Raw genomic sequence first — 19,837 nt, forward strand, 5'->3', positions numbered from 1 at the left:
TTTGAAGCCAGAACCTCAGATCTCAGCATATTGTGTAGCTAGTATTACAGGTGAGGGCCACCGGTGCCTGGCTAAAAATCTTAATTCCAATTCACCTGCATAAAGCCAGAACTTGAGGCTTTGCTTAAAAGGTGGAATGCAAAAAGTGAAAAGCAAATACTAGCAGAGAGGCAGGCAGAGAATGAGAGAGAAAAAGAGAGAGGGAGAAAAAGAGAGAAAGGGCAAGAGAGAGAGAAGGAGACAGGGAAAAACGTAAAAACGGGGGAACAATGGGAGGAGACAGGCAAAAGTGGATGATGAAAGTGAATATTATCAAAATATATGAAAATATAATGGAGTCCATTATTTTGTGCAATAATAAGGCAATATGTTTAATAGAAATTCAATTTTGAAAGCAAATTTCTCAATTTATAAGTTTTATTTAGACAGTAATGAGGATGGAGATTAGCTGCTGGGGAAGGTATTACTTGCATTCTATTCTAAAGCTCCGACCACAATCCCTGAAGATGCTCCTATCCAGGCCAATCAAGTAGCCACTGCCAGTTTTTGGAGCAAAAAAAGAGAAGTGTCATTCTGAGAACCAGAGGATTATAATGGCTAGCCATCTGTGGCTCAGGCTTGTAATTCTAATTACTCAGGAGCCTGAGATGTGATTATCCAAGTCAGGACAAGCAGGAAAGTCCCTGAGAAACTAATCTCAAGTTAAACACCACAAATAGGAAATGGAGGTGTGGTTCAAGTACAAAGGCTCCAGGACAGCACTCAGGCACTGAATTCACCCTCAGGTTCGGTACATACACACACACACACACACACACACACACACACACACACACACACACAACGTTAATTATATATTAGAAAACACAGTCATATGTCAATATTTAATGCTCACAAATGTTAACTCCTACTGAATTTCACATTCTCTTAAAAGAGAGTAGCTTTTTTGCAGAATGTCCTTAATTTTTAAAAAGAATTTATAGCCATACTTCTTTGGCAGTCTCAATCACAAAGTAGAATGGCGGGGGAAGGGAGGGCATGGGAAACTAGCCACTTACTTTATGCTTCAATGATATTTTTGTACTTCACTAGTGGAAAAACATTGGGAGGAATGAGATGTGTCTAAAATAATATAAAACCATTGAAATTGCTGCTGATCATGTACAGGCTGATTAATTCAGTACAATATGACAAATACATTGAACACCACAGGATGCTCTATCAAGTGAGAAGCAACCTATATATGATATAATCGGTAATGTGTGTATTTTATACTCATGGACATAGATATTTGTATATGCATGGGAAAGGTTCTGGCAATATATATCTAACAATGGAATTCTTTGGGGAATGGGGTATATGGTTGTGCAGATGGATTGGGGAGAAAAATTTAAACCATAGATTTGAATTATGACATTTATATACAACCAAAAATCTGTTATTTTCAAAATTAAAAAAAAACACCTACTAGCATATGAGCTAAGAAAATACCACATAAAGCTGTAGTAATTTTTTTCTCACTTTTTGATTAGCACACATTCTTCCAAGGGATTTGATTATGAAATTTTCGTATATTCAAACAATGTATCTTTATGAGACTCATCTCCTCCATCACTCCACACATCCTGATACACAGGATGAACCACTTTTAGGCGCAGTACTACCAATAAAAAAGGGGAAAAATGAAATATATAAAAATTTAAAAATTACTATTAGTGTAGTCCTCACCCCTATAAAATGCTTACTTGGAAAGCAGAGTCCAAGATTGCATAGGAAACAATTATCAAGATCCCCTTCTCAGCTGGAAATGCAGTTTAGTGGTAGAATGCTTGCCTAGTATGCATGAAGCCCTGGGTGTGATTCCTCAGTACCAAATAAACAGAAAAGGCGGCTCAAGTGGAAGAGCACTAACCTTGAGCAAAAGAAACTAAGGGACAGGGCTCAATTCTGAGTTCAAGCACTACAACTGGAAAAAAAACAAAAACAATCCCATTCTCAATCAATAAGTAAGCATTTGTGCTTCCAGGTATGTAGGTATGTAATGAGAGGCATTCTAACCCTGCGTTCTAACACAACCTATGGAACTCATGATATTCATTCAAAAGTAACTGCTAAAAACGGGTCTAGCTAACACTTCTCTAACATGTGCAAGGAAACGAATTTAATCTATGTACACAACGTGCATGTGGACACATATAGATTATACAGCAAGAAAGATATTCTGATAATTATGTGCTACAAATCCTGCCTTTTTCTACTACTTGCTCGTTCTAGAATAATACCATATGCACAACAGTGGGTGCTAGATGAACTCAACACCTTCTAGGAGATGTGTGGCCTGATCATAGAAACAAAAACATGCATTTCTTTTAATGTACATATTATGAAAATATATACATACTCATATGTGTCTATAAGTTGAGTGTATTACACAGCTATATGACTCTGTATGTTACATAAGCACTTGAAAAAGGAAGGAAAGGTCCACGGTTACCTCAGAAAAATTACTGAGCCATGACTCTGGTCTCATTATTTTTTCTGGTTAATTGGAGATAGAATCTTACAACTTTTCTGCTTTAGGGAGCTTCAAACTACAGTCTTCTAGGTTTCAGTCTCCTAAGTAGCTAGAGTTACAAGCAAGCCAGACTGGAGATATAGCTTAAGTGAGTAATAATCAACCTTGAGAGAAAAAGCTAAGGAAGAGAATAAGGGCTTGAATTCAAGTGATAGTACTAAGGTATGTGAGCACACACATGCACACACACACACACACACACACACACATACACACACACACACACACACACACACACACACACACAGATTAACAAGAATGAAACTCTGGTGACCCAGCTACTTTAAATCACCTGTAGATTGTGGTTTAATAATCTAATAATACAGAAAATAATCCTCAAGTTGCCTCCTCTTTATTACATTAGGTGTCTTAATTACCTTATCAGGGTTTTTTCCTTTTCTTTTTTCTCTTGTGTGTGTGTGTGTGTGTGTGTGTGTGTGTGTGTGAGTGTGTGTGTGTGTGTTATACACACACACTGGTGTATGTATAACAATACGGAGACTTGAACTAAGTGAATTGGCACGATGCTTTTGCTTCTTCTCTCAAGGCTGTTGCTCTACCACTTGAGACACAGAACCACTTCCATCTCTTTTGGGGAAAGAAGTGTCCGATGCATTTTCAAGGCCATACGGGGACCAATAATAAGTCGTTGTATCTCAGCCACATGAGCATATTTTTTCTTATGTGCTAAAATCATCAGGTAATAGTCTTAGTTACAATAAAAAAAATTCTAGGACACTACTCAGGCCTTGATTAATGCCTAGGACCAACACAAAAATAAATGCAGTTTCTTGTAATTATTGCAGTTGACCTATTGCTACTCCTAGGATTATCATCTATGTCAAGGGTCTCTGGATTGTGACTCCTTCCATAGGTAAAGGATCACTAAATCTATCAGTCAAATGTAACTAAATCCTACATATATTACCTTTGTAATAGACATTAAAATTGTTAATAACAAATAAATTATAATAAGTGTAGACAAAAAATCCATAAACACCAAAGATTTAATTCATGCTATGACATTTTTAGACCTCAAACATCACTAAGGATTTTTTTAGAAAACACACTTTTAACTCTACTAGTATTCTAATCACTGTGAAACTGAAGAACTGAAATCATACACTACCCAACTTAGAGGCCTACACCAAGAAATAATTAGATGGCAGACATTGGTACAAGCAAGCTTTACACTGCATATTCTCCTAAGTGAATTAATACTAAAAACAATTGACATGGTCCAGCCTGAGTTGAAGTTGAATATCTTTTTTTTTTTTTTAAATTTTATTTTATTTTATTTAGGAACATACTGTACAGAGGGGTTACAATTACATGGGCAGGATAATGCATACATTTCTTACCAAGCATTGCAGCCTCCTCCTTTGTTTACCCTTCACCTCCCTTCCCAGCCTCCCCCCTCCCCCCCAACCAATCATACCCCCCCTCCCCCCCCCCCACCGACATTGTAAAGCTGGTTTTGACATGAAATTTTGTACTTCTCATTGTTGCAACAGGTCCACCTGAATCCTTAAACGACTTGTTTGTCCCCGTCTCCTCCATATGTTATACTGACATCAAATATAGTGAAAGCTAGGGTTACACTGTGGGGGAGGGACATACAAAGGAACAAAGAAATAATCTTATAAATGCGTAAGAAACACATGCATGAAAGAAACAAAAACATTAAAATACATATTTGAGGGTTCATTTTCCTAACATCACATTCTCTGACTTTTTCCGCTTGACTCATACCTATACTAGATATTGCAAATAAGGGAAACCATGGGACCTATGTTTCTTTGGGCCTGGCTTACTTCACTTAATATAATTTTTTCCAAGCCTTTCCATTTCCTAACAAATGGGGAAATGTCATTCTTTCTGATGGAGGCATAGAATTCCATTGTGTATATATTACCACATCTTCTTGATCCATTCATCTACTGAGGGGCATCTGGGTTGGTTCCATATCTTAGCTATGGTAAATAATACTGCAATAAACATAGTTGTGCTGGTAGCTTTAGTGTGGCCTTGTTTGTGATCATTTGGGTAAATGCCCAAAAGTGGGATTTCTGGGTCATTGGGGAGCTCTATGTGGAGTCTTTTGAGGAACCTCCATACTGCTTTCCAAAGTGTTTGAACAAGTTTACATTCCCACCAACAATGAAGTAAGGTTCCTTTCTGTCCACATCCCCTCCAGCATCTGTTGTTGTTAGAGTTCTTGATTTTTGCTGTTCTAACTGGAGTGAGGTGATATCTCAATGTTGTTTTGATTTGCATTTCTTTTATGGCTAGGGATGTTGAACATTTCTTCATGTGTCTATTGGCCATCCTTCTTTCTTCTTCAGTGAAGCTTCTCTTTAAGTCTTTCGCCCACTTATTATTGGGCAGTTGTTTCTTTGAGGATTTGTTGTTGGGTGGTTTAATTTTTTGAGTTCCAAGTATATTTTAGATATGAGACCCTTGTCCGTTGTATGGCTAGTAAAGATCTTCTCCCAGTCCGTGGGCTTTCTATTGATCTTGCTAGCTATGTCATTTGCCCTGCAGAAGCTCTGCAACCTTATACAATCCCATTTGTCCAACCTTTCTTTGATTTGTTGTGTTTCCGGGTCTCTATTGAGAAAATTTTGGCCTGTGCCAAGGAGACCTAGGGTTTCTCCTATTCCATCTCAAAGCAGATCTCTCTCCCATTGAACTAACCTGGGAAGAGGATGGCAGAGCATTTTTCTGCCTGTTCAAAGAAAGTGACTTAAGTAACCAACCAAGCCACAGGAACATAAGCAGACCAGAGACTCCAACAAGAGGCTGGTTATGGACAACAGGGAGGCACAGGATTTTTCCCACCCCTCCCAAAAAAATCAAAGAACTTTTTTTTTCTTGTACCTTTTATTAAATTTGTTTTTTTATAAAAAATTTTTTTAATCTTTACCTTTTTTAAAAAAATTTTTTCTAGTAATTTTCTTTCCTCTTAGAATTTTATTTTAGGAGTATAAGTGTGTGTGCGTTTTTCTTTCTTTTTTTGTTTTTTGTTTTGTTTTGTTATGTTTCTTGTTTAGCTCTACAGAACTTCTGATCTTTTTTCTTTCTTTCTTATCCTTTTTACCTGTTCTTTTTTGTTCTTCTTTATGTGACTTAATTGCTGTTCTGCACATCCTCAGATATACCTGTAGTCGATTATTAGACCTTATTCCCCATTGTGTACACACTTAATCCACAAATTTATTACTCAATTCAAAACCTCTTAGACTTAAATTCCTTAATAGCAGTACTATCTCTTTATACCTATATAATATTTTAAGTATTTTAATTTTTAAGTTTTTCACATCTCCTTTATATCCCTTCCCTTCTCTCATTATATTCATGTTCTTCTCTGAATAGTTTGTTTTCGATTCTGTACAATATTTTTAATTTTTACCTTTCTATTTTTTCTGTTCTCTTTTTGTTACCTTTCTCTTTCTTCTTTTTTTTCTCTCTCTACTTTCATCCTATCCAACCTATTTCCTGCTTTGAGATTAGGATTTTGGTTTCTTAATTGGAGACCTATCTCTGCTTATTCTGCTTTAAACCAGGATCCTCCGTTTTTGGCCTCTTCAGTAGCTGAGAGGTAAAATATGAGCCACTGGTGGACAGCAGCTATATTAACATTTTTGACATGTTTGAATGAATTTTAAAGTAAGACATATATGTTACTTTTGAAAATGGCAGGTAATAGTAATTAATGTTTAACAGAATTTAAAACATACAAAGCTGAGAATGGCAAGTAGCTGAGAACAGGATGGAATAAATCAAAATTACCTATGACAGTTTCCAGACTGTGCACACAAATGATTGAATTGTCGGAGCCCAAGGACATCAAATAACTGAGCTCCAACTGGCTGCCATACTCATGATGCCAGCTACTGCTATTCACAAGATTGTGATGTTGCTGGATGACACAGCTCAGTTTCAAGATGGGAACCTGAACTATTTCTATTGATCTAGAAGGAGAAACATCAGGACAAGAAATGTGATAATAGGGCCAAATACAAAAAGATATTCAGTCCAAGGAAGACAGAATAACTCTATTTCTGAAAACACTATTCTCTCACAAGGAATCCTGAGCTGAATATGGTGGTCCATGTTTGTAATCTCCGAACTTGAGAGGCTGATTTAGAAGTTAGCTTGAGACCAGCCGAAGTTTTAGGTCAACAGAAAGACACATAGAAAAACTCTATCTTAAAACAACAACAACAACAACAAAAGTCCCAACGACTGGAAATATGGTTAGTATTAGAATGCTTGCCTAGCATGCACAAAACATTTTATTTGATTCCTCAGTATGACATAAGCAGAAAAACTGGAAGTAGTGCTGTGGCTCAGTTAGTAGAATGATAACCTTGAGCAAAAGAAGCTCAGAGAGATTGCCCAGGCCCTGATTTCAAGCTCTAGGATCGTCAAAGTTAAAAAAATGGTGCAAAATGCTGTTTGTTGGAATAAATATGTTGAAGAGTTCTTTATACTCACTAGAAAATTGTGCTGTTGGACATTCATAATGAACTTTGTAGGACAAAGTAAAATAAATTAATGAAATAATATCTGGCATTCGACAAGACATAGTAGATCTAAAACTGATAGTTGCCTATGATTTCTTGATACAACTTATGTTACATATACACTTGCCAAATTGTGATATTTTAAAGGTACAATCATGGGGTTTCTCTTTTCCAAAAGAATTTTACTGCCAGGCACCAGTGGCTCACACCTGTAATCCCAGATACTAAGGAGGCTGAGAACTAAGCGTCTGTGAGACTCTTATCTCCAATTAAAGGTTCAGAAAATGTAAAGTGTCACTGTTGCTCAAGTGGTAACACTAGCCTTGAGCTGAAGAGCTGAGGGACAGCGCCCAGGCCCGCAATTCAAGTACAACAACTGACAAAACTTAATAATAATAATAATAATAATAATAATAATAATAATAATTTTATGGTTACTATTAAGGTGTTATATATAAAGGCTACCATTTCATAAGTTTGTTTCTTTGATAAACGAAACACAAATCCATCTTCATTGCCAAGAGCCAGGATTTGGCCATCTGCTTTACAGCTGATCTCTGGGTGTAGAGGCAATCTGTAATACAAAGGAAACCAAACCAATTATGACTATGTTGGGTCTTTGTCCATCCCACAAAAGATGGACAGGGTCTGAAGAATGGTGAATGTGGTCGCTCGCCCATTCCCCAGCCATGCTTAGTGTGGGAGACAATCAGAAGCAGCAGGGAGTCAAGTCAAGTAGGAAAACTCGTTTATTAACACACAGTAAGCACTTTTTAAAGCAAAAAAGACTCAGTGGCATGGGAGGGAAGGAAAAGGAACCAATTACTGTAAAGTTCACACCCTATCATGTACCTAAGCTTCCACGGGCTGGTTATGCACTGAAGGTAAAGCCAATGGGGCTCTGCCCATTCAACCCCTCTCAATGCCATCTTTGCTGCCCATGTGCTCTACAGCAAATTGGGTTCTGCCTACTCAACTCCCTCTCAGTGCCATCTTTGCTGCCCACGTGCTCCACAGATTCCCCTTTATTTATTTTAATGGCAGACCCACCTCCCAGTTAGTAATCCTTTTCCTTCTACTGTAAAGGTTATTTTAACAGGATTACATTGGAAAGAATAGCATTGGCCATGCAGGAGGTTTGAGGCAAGTCTGGTGGGCGAGATTTGGCAGACAAGGATAGGGAGGGCCCTTGTGCATGATCCAAGAGCTTGTCCCTGTTACATCACATCCCCACCTAGCACAGTAATAAACATCAGCTCCACCACAGTTAGAAATATCCGAAACAGTTCAATTAATTCCTGAACATATATAAAAGTCAATATCTCATAAGGTTGTCCTCTTCAGAACATGGGAGCAGCCTGGGTATTGGGAGTTCCATACATGCGGCAAGGTGCATTCTCGTGGGCTCCTACACTCAGGCCATTCTACTATAGTGCAGAAAAACAAGGAAAATTTAAAAGAAACTGCAGACATAGCAAAGCAGTTCCAGTCACCTGGTGTGGTTTAAGTAAGCCAGTTCTTTGTATGTGCCTTTAAGTGAGCACAGGGGTCAAGATGACCTTTGAGCTTTACTGTCAGTTCCCAACACCCTGTCTTTGTTTAAAGAAGAGAACCCACCTGTCATAGGTTGGGTAGATTGCCTTGTCTGCCTTACCCACCATCGGGAGCAAAGCTAAAGGCCCTGTCTTAGGTTGGTTAGACTGACATCCGCTCTGGCTGCGATTCCTCTCGGGGGAAATTCATTCACTTTGATCTTGATCTTATGTAACTGGCTGGATAAGCTCGGAAGAGTTTTGCAGTGCACATATAATGCAAGGAGGCATAGAAAATCCATCAGCAAAAGCATTACCAGGCCAAGCAATATCATTAGCAGTCCTTTAACATTAGTCAGGGATGGGATAGCAATCTTTGCCTCTTCAGAGTCCAGAGGTGGGGCTTGTTCTAATCCGGGTATTTGCCTGTGGGTTTGAAAAAGTTCTAAAGACAATTTATTTGATTATTTCTGCATTGCCAGCACTGATCACTGCACAGGTCACCCGTTGAGGTCGATGCAGATTCGGTAGGGCCATTGCTGGGACTGTGAAGGTCAGGACAGCCAACAGCTGGAGTATCACCATCTGCAATTGTTAGAGAACACAAGATCTTCTCAAGGGCTGGTTGCCCTTGGGGATGGTTAGTAATTATCTTTTTTGCTTTCCCTCTTTTATACACAAGCCTCGGCCACCATAGCTGTTTTACTTTCTTTGTTGGTTAGTTTATTTGGGCATCCTCCTGTATAGAGAAAATGGGTAAATAGTTAAGGTTCCTGGCAGGGATCCAAATGGAGGCTGTCTCCCCTATGGGAAAAACGCATCCAAAGGCCCTGCTCATGGTAACTAGGGGGTCAGGTCCTCTCCATTGTTGTGTCAGGGCAGGGGATCCTTCCACCTGACTTTCCTTAAGGTTTGGTGGTCTTCAGTGCTCCTGAAATCTGGATTCAGTTGCCCTTTTTGAAAAGTTTAAAATGGTAATGGTAAACAAAGATACCTATAACTACATATGGGGATAACTCCCTTTTTTGTTTTAATAATTGCTCTTAAAGACACTGGAGATTTCTATCTATAACTACTTGGACTTTGGGAATTATAGGGAGTTCCTGTAGGACGATTAATATTCCATTTGTTAAAAAAAAATTCTGACATTGCTTTACTAACAAAACAGGGTCCATTTTCTGTTTTAACTTGTGCTGGTAGACCCAAGGTGGCAAAGCATTGAAGATGTGTATGTGCTGTGACCCAGCATGCTCCTGAGTAGGTATTTATAGATACAAAGATATATTGAAACTTACCAAAGGCTAGGAAATGAGTAACATCCGTTTGCCAGAGGACGTTAGGTTTAAGGCTTCTGGGATTTACCCCTGGTGGTTGTAATGGGGATACTTTTAAGAAGAGCTGGCATGTTTTACAGGTATGTACAATTCTTTTGAGGTCCTTTACAGGAATCTAAGGAAATCTATGTTGACGACCTCTCCAATTAATGTGGGTTAAATCATGCAAACAGGTAGCCTCTTGTAACATTAATGCTTGTGGACCAGTAGCTAACTGGTCTAACCAATTATTGCCTAGGGATAAAAAAAACAGGAAGTTTTGAATGCCCTCTCAAATGTTGAATATGAATAGGGGCTCCACATCCTTCTAATAGCCCCTTAAGAGTAAACATAAGAGGAGAAATAAGGTTTTCATGCAGCTTAATATATGCTTGGGGAAAATGAGGGAGCAAGTTAATCATATATAGGTCATCAGAATAAAAACTAAAGGGTATTATATTTGAATGTCCTGAAGTGCCATAATTACAGCGAGCATTTTTATATTGTGCTGTCCCTTTGCAAAGTTTAAATCTTTGTTGGCTTCGGGTGTTTTGTTATTACTCAAAGGCTGCATACACAGAGCCTGCTTTACTTCCATCAGTAAAAGCATGGAGAGTGCCAGGAATAGGCGTATGAGAAAATAGAGATGGCATTTTAGAGGAAGTTGCCATAACATTACAGTCCATTTGGATGGCCCATAATGGCGGTCAATTTGGCCTAGAAATCCCTCCAATGAGAGAGCAAGATGAGCATTGGTTCGAGTGAACAACTCAATGTCTGCCATCTGAAAAGAAAAAACAATGGAGTGATGGTGAAGGCCATAATGCCTTTGGGCTTGGGTCCTTCCCTTGACAATAGCAAGTTGGTCTGCCTGAGAGTACACCTGAGGTGTGCCCCCCAGGGGAGTGTGAACCCACTCTAATGGCTCCCCCCTTTGAGTTAAAACTGCAGAAATTAATGTGACACCTGCAAACAACCAAAAGGAAATGGGTTCAAAAATAGAATACCTCCTCAGGGAAATTTCATCCAGGGCTTTTTGGAACTACAAAAGTATTGCCCGATGACTGTCTATAATTGTAATAACTTCTTGGGGTGTTCTGTCTTTTAGTAGGGCAAATAAGGGCACAAGACTATCTGTAGGGACGGGAACCCATGGCAACAGACAATTGATTCCCCCTAAAAGACTCTGAAGTTGGGTTAAGGTTAGCGAGACTGGAAAATCCAGCAAATGCTTAAGGGGGCTGGCCTGAATCAAGATATGGTGGGTTCTGAGCACCTTAAAAGGAGATACCTTTTGAATTTTATTGAGGGCTATGGTAAAACCCCCCATTTTCAACATGGTGAGAACCTGGGCCAGAAGGCCCTCCAGGCTTCCCAGGTCTTGGTGCTCCAAGATTATATTATCCATGTAGGCATAAGCAAGGGAGGTATCTGAACCCAGCACAGGCCCTAAAAGTGTGGACAAGTATTGTTGGCAAAAGGTCGGGCTATTGGCCATTCCCTGTGGCAGCACTATCCATTGAAACCTCCGATCAGGCTGGGAAAAATTAAGAAAAAGGATGGAGAAAGCAAACTTTTGCAGTCATCTGGATGTAGGGGGATAGAAAAAAACTATCTTTAATATCATTGACAACCGAGGTATATTCTGAACATATAGCAGGAGTCCAGGGCATGCCTCTTAGGGGCGTTCCTACTAGCTCCATTCTTTCATTTACCTTACATAGATCTTGGAGCATATGCCAAGCCCCAAAGTCTTTTTGAATAATAAATACAGGAGTGTTCTAAGGACTCATAGAAGGGCATATGTGCCCAACATTTATCTGTTCCACCACCAAAAGGTGGAGAGCTACAAGTTTAGGTTTGGTCAATGGCCACTGCTCCCCCTAGATAAGGCTGGCCATCTAAATCAAACTTGCATTGACAATACTTTTTTCGAATGGAATCCCTTCCTGCCCCTGGGGCAGTGTGTAGGGAGCAATTCCCCCCCCCCCCCCCCATGCCGGTTGGCAGGGGATTGTTTTAAACAGTCCCTCTTAAAGTGCCCCTCCTGCCTGCATTTAAAACAAGTTCTCTCCCCAATGGTATTAGGGTTTCTTGGTCCGGGCTGCCAATGCCTGGGTAATAGCCTCATTGCAGATGGCTAAGCCAGTAAGGCTAAAGCTAGTGATTGGGAATGGTGCTGTTTCATTCCCACATCCTGAGAGGCCACCACCCATCTGCTCAGGGTACTCTTTCTCAATCTTGCGCAGTCCATGCGGTGGTCTGCATTCATTCTTTCCCAGACCAGCAGCTTTACAAACTGATCTCATAGGTTCCCTGTGGGCAGCTTGCGGTTTATACTCTTTTGGAATCAGTCTACAAACTCAGCTAGAGGCGCACCAGGTTATTGTCTCACTCCTGCTATGGGGGTCTCAGTGGGCCATCATCCAGTTTATACCAAACAGCCAGTCCAGCCTGCCTCACCTGGTCATGGTACAGGCCAGGTATTGTGGCCTTTTGGAGGCCAGTGGAGTATCCTTCCCCTGTCCCTGTTAACATGGCAAAAGTAATAGGTATCATGGGTTCAGCCTGCCGGTTATTCTCTGCTCGCACTCTGCATTCCTCCTTAAAGAAAGCACACCATTTAATAAACTGAGAACTATTGAGGACAGCTTTGGCAACATCTAGCCAGTCCTTAGGGACACACAGGTGATAATCAACGTCCTATAATAGGGTAAGGGCCCAAGGGGAGTTTGGGCCATCCTCCACCACTGCCTTGCAGAACTCTTTAAGGTCCTTAGCTTGCCCTGGATACCATTCCAATGGCCTGTTAGCTCCAGGTGCCAGATTGACTGGATGTGTTTGGGGAAGTGAATCCTGTGGCCTAGGGTCCAGGCTCCCAAGTGGCACTTCATTAAAGGGCAGGCCTCCGAGTAGGTTACTTCCCCAGCCCTCGGCCTCTCCATGGGAGGTTGGTAGGGGTCTGAGTCTTACAGGTCTCTCTTGCAGGTCACAGAGGGCGCCATACCTCCCCCCTCTGAAGCAGAGGAATAGGGAGGGGCCTAGGAGAGTCAGGGACACCTGAGTCAGAGGGGGTAACCTTCACCTTCGTTTTGATTTCCACTGTCCACTCAACTCCCTCTCAGCGCCATCTTTGCTGCCCATGTACTCCACATGAATATAAATAATATTTTTTTCTCTGCATATCTTAAAAAACCATGCTGACAACATGAAATAAAAAATCCCAAAGTTTAAAACCTTCTTCTAGAAAAGTTAAAGAATTACTGAGAACAAGTATTTTAAGAATAATTTCAGAAAGCTTGAACTCAGGGCCTGGGTTCTATCTCTGAGATTAATAGCAAGGCTATTGCTGTCACATTGAACCATAGTACCATTTCTAATTTTCTTGTGGTTAATTGAAGAGAAGAATCCCACTGACTTTCCTGTCCAACCTGACTTTGAGCTAGGATCTGGAAATCTCAGCCCTCTGAATAGCTAGAATTATAAGCATGAGCTACTGGCACATGGCTACACTAATTGTTTAACTGAAAGAGTTAAAATTGAATGTTAATCATGTTTAACTTTGTAAAATAAAGTTAACTGAAATGCCTTTTACTAGTAATAAGGGATCAAATGTGTCTACTGTGTAGGTGGGTTACAAAGTTCTTACCAAAAGCTAAATACTTCCCTTGTTTTCTATTCTTCCAAAATTGTTTGCTCTCCAGAATCATGCCTTATCTTTCCTTGCTGGTTTCTGTAGCTTATTTCATACATGCTCACAGCTTCTTCAATTATCATTTCCTTATGTGAAGAGCTTGCAAATGTCTATTTTCAATCCAAACTACTTTTATGCACCTCTCATCCATATATTCAACTGCCATAAATACTTGTGAAACAGTAATCTTGTCCATATAATATCCATTACTGGATATAAATGTGTAAGTAAAATTTAGGAAAATAAAGGAATAACATCAATAAATATACCTGATGATTGTAATAGTAATGCTAAATATTACTACAATGCTGTTTTGCTGAGCAATTTAATATAAAGCTCAAGGAAAACAACGTTTTTGAGTGCTGATATTGGGGTTTAAACTCAGGACCTTGCCTTCTCACTTATGCATTTTCCTTCAAGGGCGGTGTTTTACCCTTGAGCAGACATAGCTTTTCTTTTCATTGATGTTCTCTGCCGTGTTCAAAAGCAGGATTTTTAAACCTCTTAATTAGGTGATTCTTAAATATTCATAGGGGAGCAAAAGAAGAATAGAAGACAATAGAAGAATAAAAGAGTATAAGTTCAGGCTTGAAATCGTAGCTACGCAGGAGGCAAAGAGATGAAGATTTTGTTTCAGAGCCAACCAGTGGAGAAAAATCTGTGAGACTCCTATCTCCAATTAACACCCAAAATGCTGGAAATTTTTTGGGGGGATTATTTAGAGATAAGAAACTCTTTGTCTTTCCTTCTTGGGCTGGATTGAAACCGGGATTCTCAGATATCAGCTCTCTGAGTATCTAGAATTACCGGTGTGTGCTAACAATGTCCAGTTTCAAGGAGAGGGCAAGGTACTGATTTCAAGCTCAAGGAACAGCACAAAAACAAAAACAAACCTTATGACATACAAATATACTGATAGAATACAAACCAAAACAAACAAAATATGGGTATCTAGATGGGTGAAGGTCTTAATAGCATTATTATCACTATTATCTTTTCTGGCATATTAAGTAACCCGAAATTATGCATTAAAGGCATAGCTTAGGGGGTAGAGTACTAGCTAAAATGAAATGTATCAAACCTACTTACAGAAGAAAGAGAAAAACAAACAGAATCTACACATATTTCGTTAATGTACTTTTAAATGCATTCCAATCAAGAAAGCTCTAGGCATTGATGAATTTATTATTGACTTTTCCTAAAACTTTGAAGAGATCATTTTGATTCTACAAAAATACTTCTTTAGGAAGGTAAGAAATAGTAGCTGCCCTCTTAAAAGTTTCTTTTTTTTTTTTTTTTGGTCCAGTCGTAGGCCTGAACTCTGGGCCTGGGCGCTGTCCCTCAGCTCTTAGGCTCAAGGCTAGCGCCCACTTGAGCCACAGCGCCACTTCCAGATATTTTCAACTGCTTATGTGGTGCTGAGAAATCGAACCCAGGGCCTCATGCATGCAAGGCAAGCACTCTACCACTGAGCCACCTTGCCAGCCCTTAAAAGTTTCTTTAAAAAAATACCGAGCTGAATTTTGTCTGGAATTATATTCCATGTACTGAGCAATTAAGGCAAATCTTTTCAGGACATTGAGTCTTCTAACCATTAAGTACTTTATTCATCATTTACTTAGTCCTTATTTTTTGTATAACATTTGAAAGATTCTATAAAATCCATTTAGAGGGTCTTTACTCAAAGCAGAATGGCATAATGTAAGCATCTCAGGATTTAGAGCAGTGAGTATGAAAGCCATGAACAGTTTATCTTGTCTTTGAAGAAATTTTTAATGCATAGAGCATAAATAAGAAAGAACATTTTAGGTGATAGAGTAAATAATGGAGGCTAGGAGGTGGCCTAGCACCACCATAGGAAGACGAAAGCTTGGGTGCACCCTAAGGGAGAACTGTCCTGTCCTGTCCTGTCCTGTTGAGATACTTGTCATGCATCAGGTGCCTGAACAGGGAGGGCTGGCACTACTAATACAGCACCATGAATACAGTCAGCTTGGCGCCATCCATTGCTCGCAGCAGAAACCAGATGAAGTGGAGCAGGGATTGGACAGAGGGTGGCCCGTGTTTGTTGGATGGTACTTCTATGCATACATGATGACCACAGACGTGCTTTTGTTTTTCCAATAGAGAAACTGCAGCACTGCCTGGGGCACGAGCATGTCCACTTGCCTGGGAAGCTTTGGGCCATGGAGTCCTCCACCAGCATGTTGGCAGAGCCAACACTGTCTGTGGAGTGTAGAAAGTAGTATCAAGGTTCCCAGTAGTTCTTGCTTTCCACAGAGTCAATGCCCAAAGCAAATGGAACCAGGGGTGGCCCTGTTTCCAGGAACCCCAACTGAAACACTTCAAGGCTCTGGATCAGTGGGGTCCATCAAACTGAACATCCTAGCCAGACACTACATCCACTTCTGCCTTCTTTGGGGACTCCAACACCAACATGGACAGTGCTGCTGTGCTCTTTTGCTGGCCATGAGGGAAGAACAGGAGTGTGCTCCTGAGCACATGAACTCCTGAGCCCCAGAGGGCTTACTTTGGGTCATGTACCTGAAAAAGAGGGTCCAGTACTTCTGGCGTGCCCTTGACGCAGTTTACCTTGCATGTGATTGTTGTCTTCATTCTGGGAGCCTTCCTGCCCCACCATCGCTGCTGCCAATGTGGCCCAAATACTATAACCTTTAGAAAGACTAGGTCAAAGCCTGAAAATATCAATACCAAGAATTGGGTGCATTAAAGAGGAGGGTATGGAAAGGGTAGACAAATGAAGGGAGGAAGGGACAGAATGTAAATGAGCTCATTGGATGAGAGTGAGGGAACAGAAGATGCTGTATGAAAGGGAATGTATTTATCTGCCTCATGAAATTGAAATCCGTCTACACAACTTCTTTATAATAATTATAAACTAAATTACTTTTCTAAAAAGGAATTCATTGCATATACCACAAAACTAAGAAAAGTAATGGAAGGGATGTGTCAGGGGGGGTTGAATGTTGTAAGGATGGCATGGATCAATATGCACTGTCTTCATAAACTGCTTTGTTACATGGCACTTCTTTTGTACAACTGCTTAAAGATAATTGACAAATAAAAATAATAAATGAATAGATGTAAGGTAAGGTGAGTACAGGAGAAAGAAATGGTTGATATATACTTCTGATATGGAACAGGGCTTCCCTTTAGGTTGGAATCCTGTAGAAGAACTCTACTGTTTTTATAATATTTCAGAATAAGATGAGATTCATAAAGCATGATTCATTATAATTTGTCAAAAATAATTTAAATAGTTGTTAATTACCCAACAAAATTAAATTCCTATAGTATCTTTGTGAATAAATTTAATTTATGATCATGTTTTGACAGAAAAATCTATGAAAATGTTTTATTTATTTATTATTTGGTCAGTCATGGGGCTTGAACCCTGGACTTGGGCACTACAAATCAGCTCTTCAGCTCAAGGCAAGCACTCTACCACTTGAGCCACAAAGCCATTTCTGGTTTTCTGGTGATTAATTAGAAATAAGAGTCTCATGGACTTGCCTGCCTGGGCTGGCTTTGAAGCCAGAACCTCAGATCTCAGCATATTGTGTAGCTAGTATTACAGGTGAGGGCCACCGGTGCCTGGCTAAAAATCTTAATTCCAATTCACCTGCATAAAGCCAGAACTTGAGGCTTTGCTTAAAAGGTGGAATGCAAAAAGTGAAAAGCAAATACTAGCAGAGAGGCAGGCAGAGAATGAGAGAGAAAAAGAGAGAGGGAGAAAAAGAGAGAAAGGGCAAGAGAGAGAGAAGGAGACAGGGAAAAACGTAAAAACGGGGGAACAATGGGAGGAGACAGGCAAAAGTGGATGATGAAAGTGAATATTATCAAAATATATGAAAATATAATGGAGTCCATTATTTTGTGCAATAATAAGGCAATATGTTTAATAGAAATTCAATTTTGAAAGCAAATTTCTCAATTTATAAGTTTTATTTAGACAGTAATGAGGATGGAGATTAGCTGCTGGGGAAGGTATTACTTGCATTCTATTCTAAAGCTCCGACCACAATCCCTGAAGATGCTCCTATCCAGGCCAATCAAGTAGCCACTGCCAGTTTTTGGAGCAAAAAAAGAGAAGTGTCATTCTGAGAACCAGAGGATTATAATGGCTAACCATCTGTGGCTCAGGCTTGTAATTCTAATTACTCAGGAGCCTGAGATGTGATTATCCAAGTCAGGACAAGCAGGAAAGTCCCTGAGAAACTAATCTCAAGTTAAACACCACAAATAGGAAATGGAGGTGTGGTTCAAGTACAAAGGCTCCAGGACAGCACTCAGGCACTGAATTCACCCTCAGGTTCGGTACATACACACACACACACACACACACACACACACACACACACACACAACGTTAATTATATATTAGAAAACACAGTCATATGTCAATATTTAATGCTCACAAATGTTAACTCCTACTGAATTTCACATTCTCTTAAAAGAGAGTAGCTTTTTTGCAGAATGTCCTTAATTTTTAAAAAGAATTTATAGCCATACTTCTTTGGCAGTCTCAATCACAAAGTAGAATGGCGGGGGAAGGGAGGGCATGGGAAACTAGCCACTTACTTTATGCTTCAATGATATTTTTGTACTTCACTAGTGGAAAAACATTGGGAGGAATGAGATGTGTCTAAAATAATATAAAACCATTGAAATTGCTGCTGATCATGTACAGGCTGATTAATTCAGTACAATATGACAAATACATTGAACACCACAGGATGCTCTATCAAGTGAGAAGCAACCTATATATGATATAATCGGTAATGTGTGTATTTTATACTCATGGACATAGATATTTGTATATGCATGGGAAAGGTTCTGGCAATATATATCTAACAATGGAATTCTTTGGGGAATGGGGTATATGGTTGTGCAGATGGATTGGGGAGAAAAATTTAAACCATAGATTTGAATTATGACATTTATATACAACCAAAAATCTGTTATTTTCAAAATTAAAAAAAAACACCTACTAGCATATGAGCTAAGAAAATACCACATAAAGCTGTAGTAATTTTTTTCTCACTTTTTGATTAGCACACATTCTTCCAAGGGATTTGATTATGAAATTTTCGTATATTCAAACAATGTATCTTTATGAGACTCATCTCCTCCATCACTCCACACATCCTGATACACAGGATGAACCACTTTTAGGCGCAGTACTACCAATAAAAAAGGGGAAAAATGAAATATATAAAAATTTAAAAATTACTATTAGTGTAGTCCTCACCCCTATAAAATGCTTACTTGGAAAGCAGAGTCCAAGATTGCATAGGAAACAATTATCAAGATCCCCTTCTCAGCTGGAAATGCAGTTTAGTGGTAGAATGCTTGCCTAGTATGCATGAAGCCCTGGGTGTGATTCCTCAGTACCAAATAAACAGAAAAGGCGGCTCAAGTGGAAGAGCACTAACCTTGAGCAAAAGAAACTAAGGGACAGGGCTCAATTCTGAGTTCAAGCACTACAACTGGAAAAAAAACAAAAACAATCCCATTCTCAATCAATAAGTAAGCATTTGTGCTTCCAGGTATGTAGGTATGTAATGAGAGGCATTCTAACCCTGCGTTCTAACACAACCTATGGAACTCATGATATTCATTCAAAAGTAACTGCTAAAAACGGGTCTAGCTAACACTTCTCTAACATGTGCAAGGAAACGAATTTAATCTATGTACACAACGTGCATGTGGACACATATAGATTATACAGCAAGAAAGATATTCTGATAATTATGTGCTACAAATCCTGCCTTTTTCTACTACTTGCTCGTTCTAGAATAATACCATATGCACAACAGTGGGTGCTAGATGAACTCAACACCTTCTAGGAGATGTGTGGCCTGATCATAGAAACAAAAACATGCATTTCTTTTAATGTACATATTATGAAAATATATACATACTCATATGTGTCTATAAGTTGAGTGTATTACACAGCTATATGACTCTGTATGTTACATAAGCACTTGAAAAAGGAAGGAAAGGTCCACGGTTACCTCAGAAAAATTACTGAGCCATGACTCTGGTCTCATTATTTTTTCTGGTTAATTGGAGATAGAATCTTACAACTTTTCTGCTTTAGGGAGCTTCAAACTACAGTCTTCTAGGTTTCAGTCTCCTAAGTAGCTAGAGTTACAAGCAAGCCAGACTGG

General features: G+C 39.5%; 1 pseudogene; it reads right to left on the bottom strand.

Annotated features, from left to right (window-relative positions):
• Nucleotides 1–1,556: 1,556 nt before the first annotated feature.
• LOC122102043 lies at nucleotides 1,557–16,183 on the bottom strand (annotated as a pseudogene).
• Nucleotides 16,184–19,837: the final 3,654 nt, after the last annotated feature.

Source organism: Dipodomys spectabilis, unplaced genomic scaffold, assembly GCF_019054845.1.
Source record: "Dipodomys spectabilis isolate Male_0828 unplaced genomic scaffold, ASM1905484v1 ptg000727l, whole genome shotgun sequence".
Taxonomy (NCBI): Eukaryota; Metazoa; Chordata; class Mammalia; order Rodentia; family Heteromyidae; genus Dipodomys; species Dipodomys spectabilis.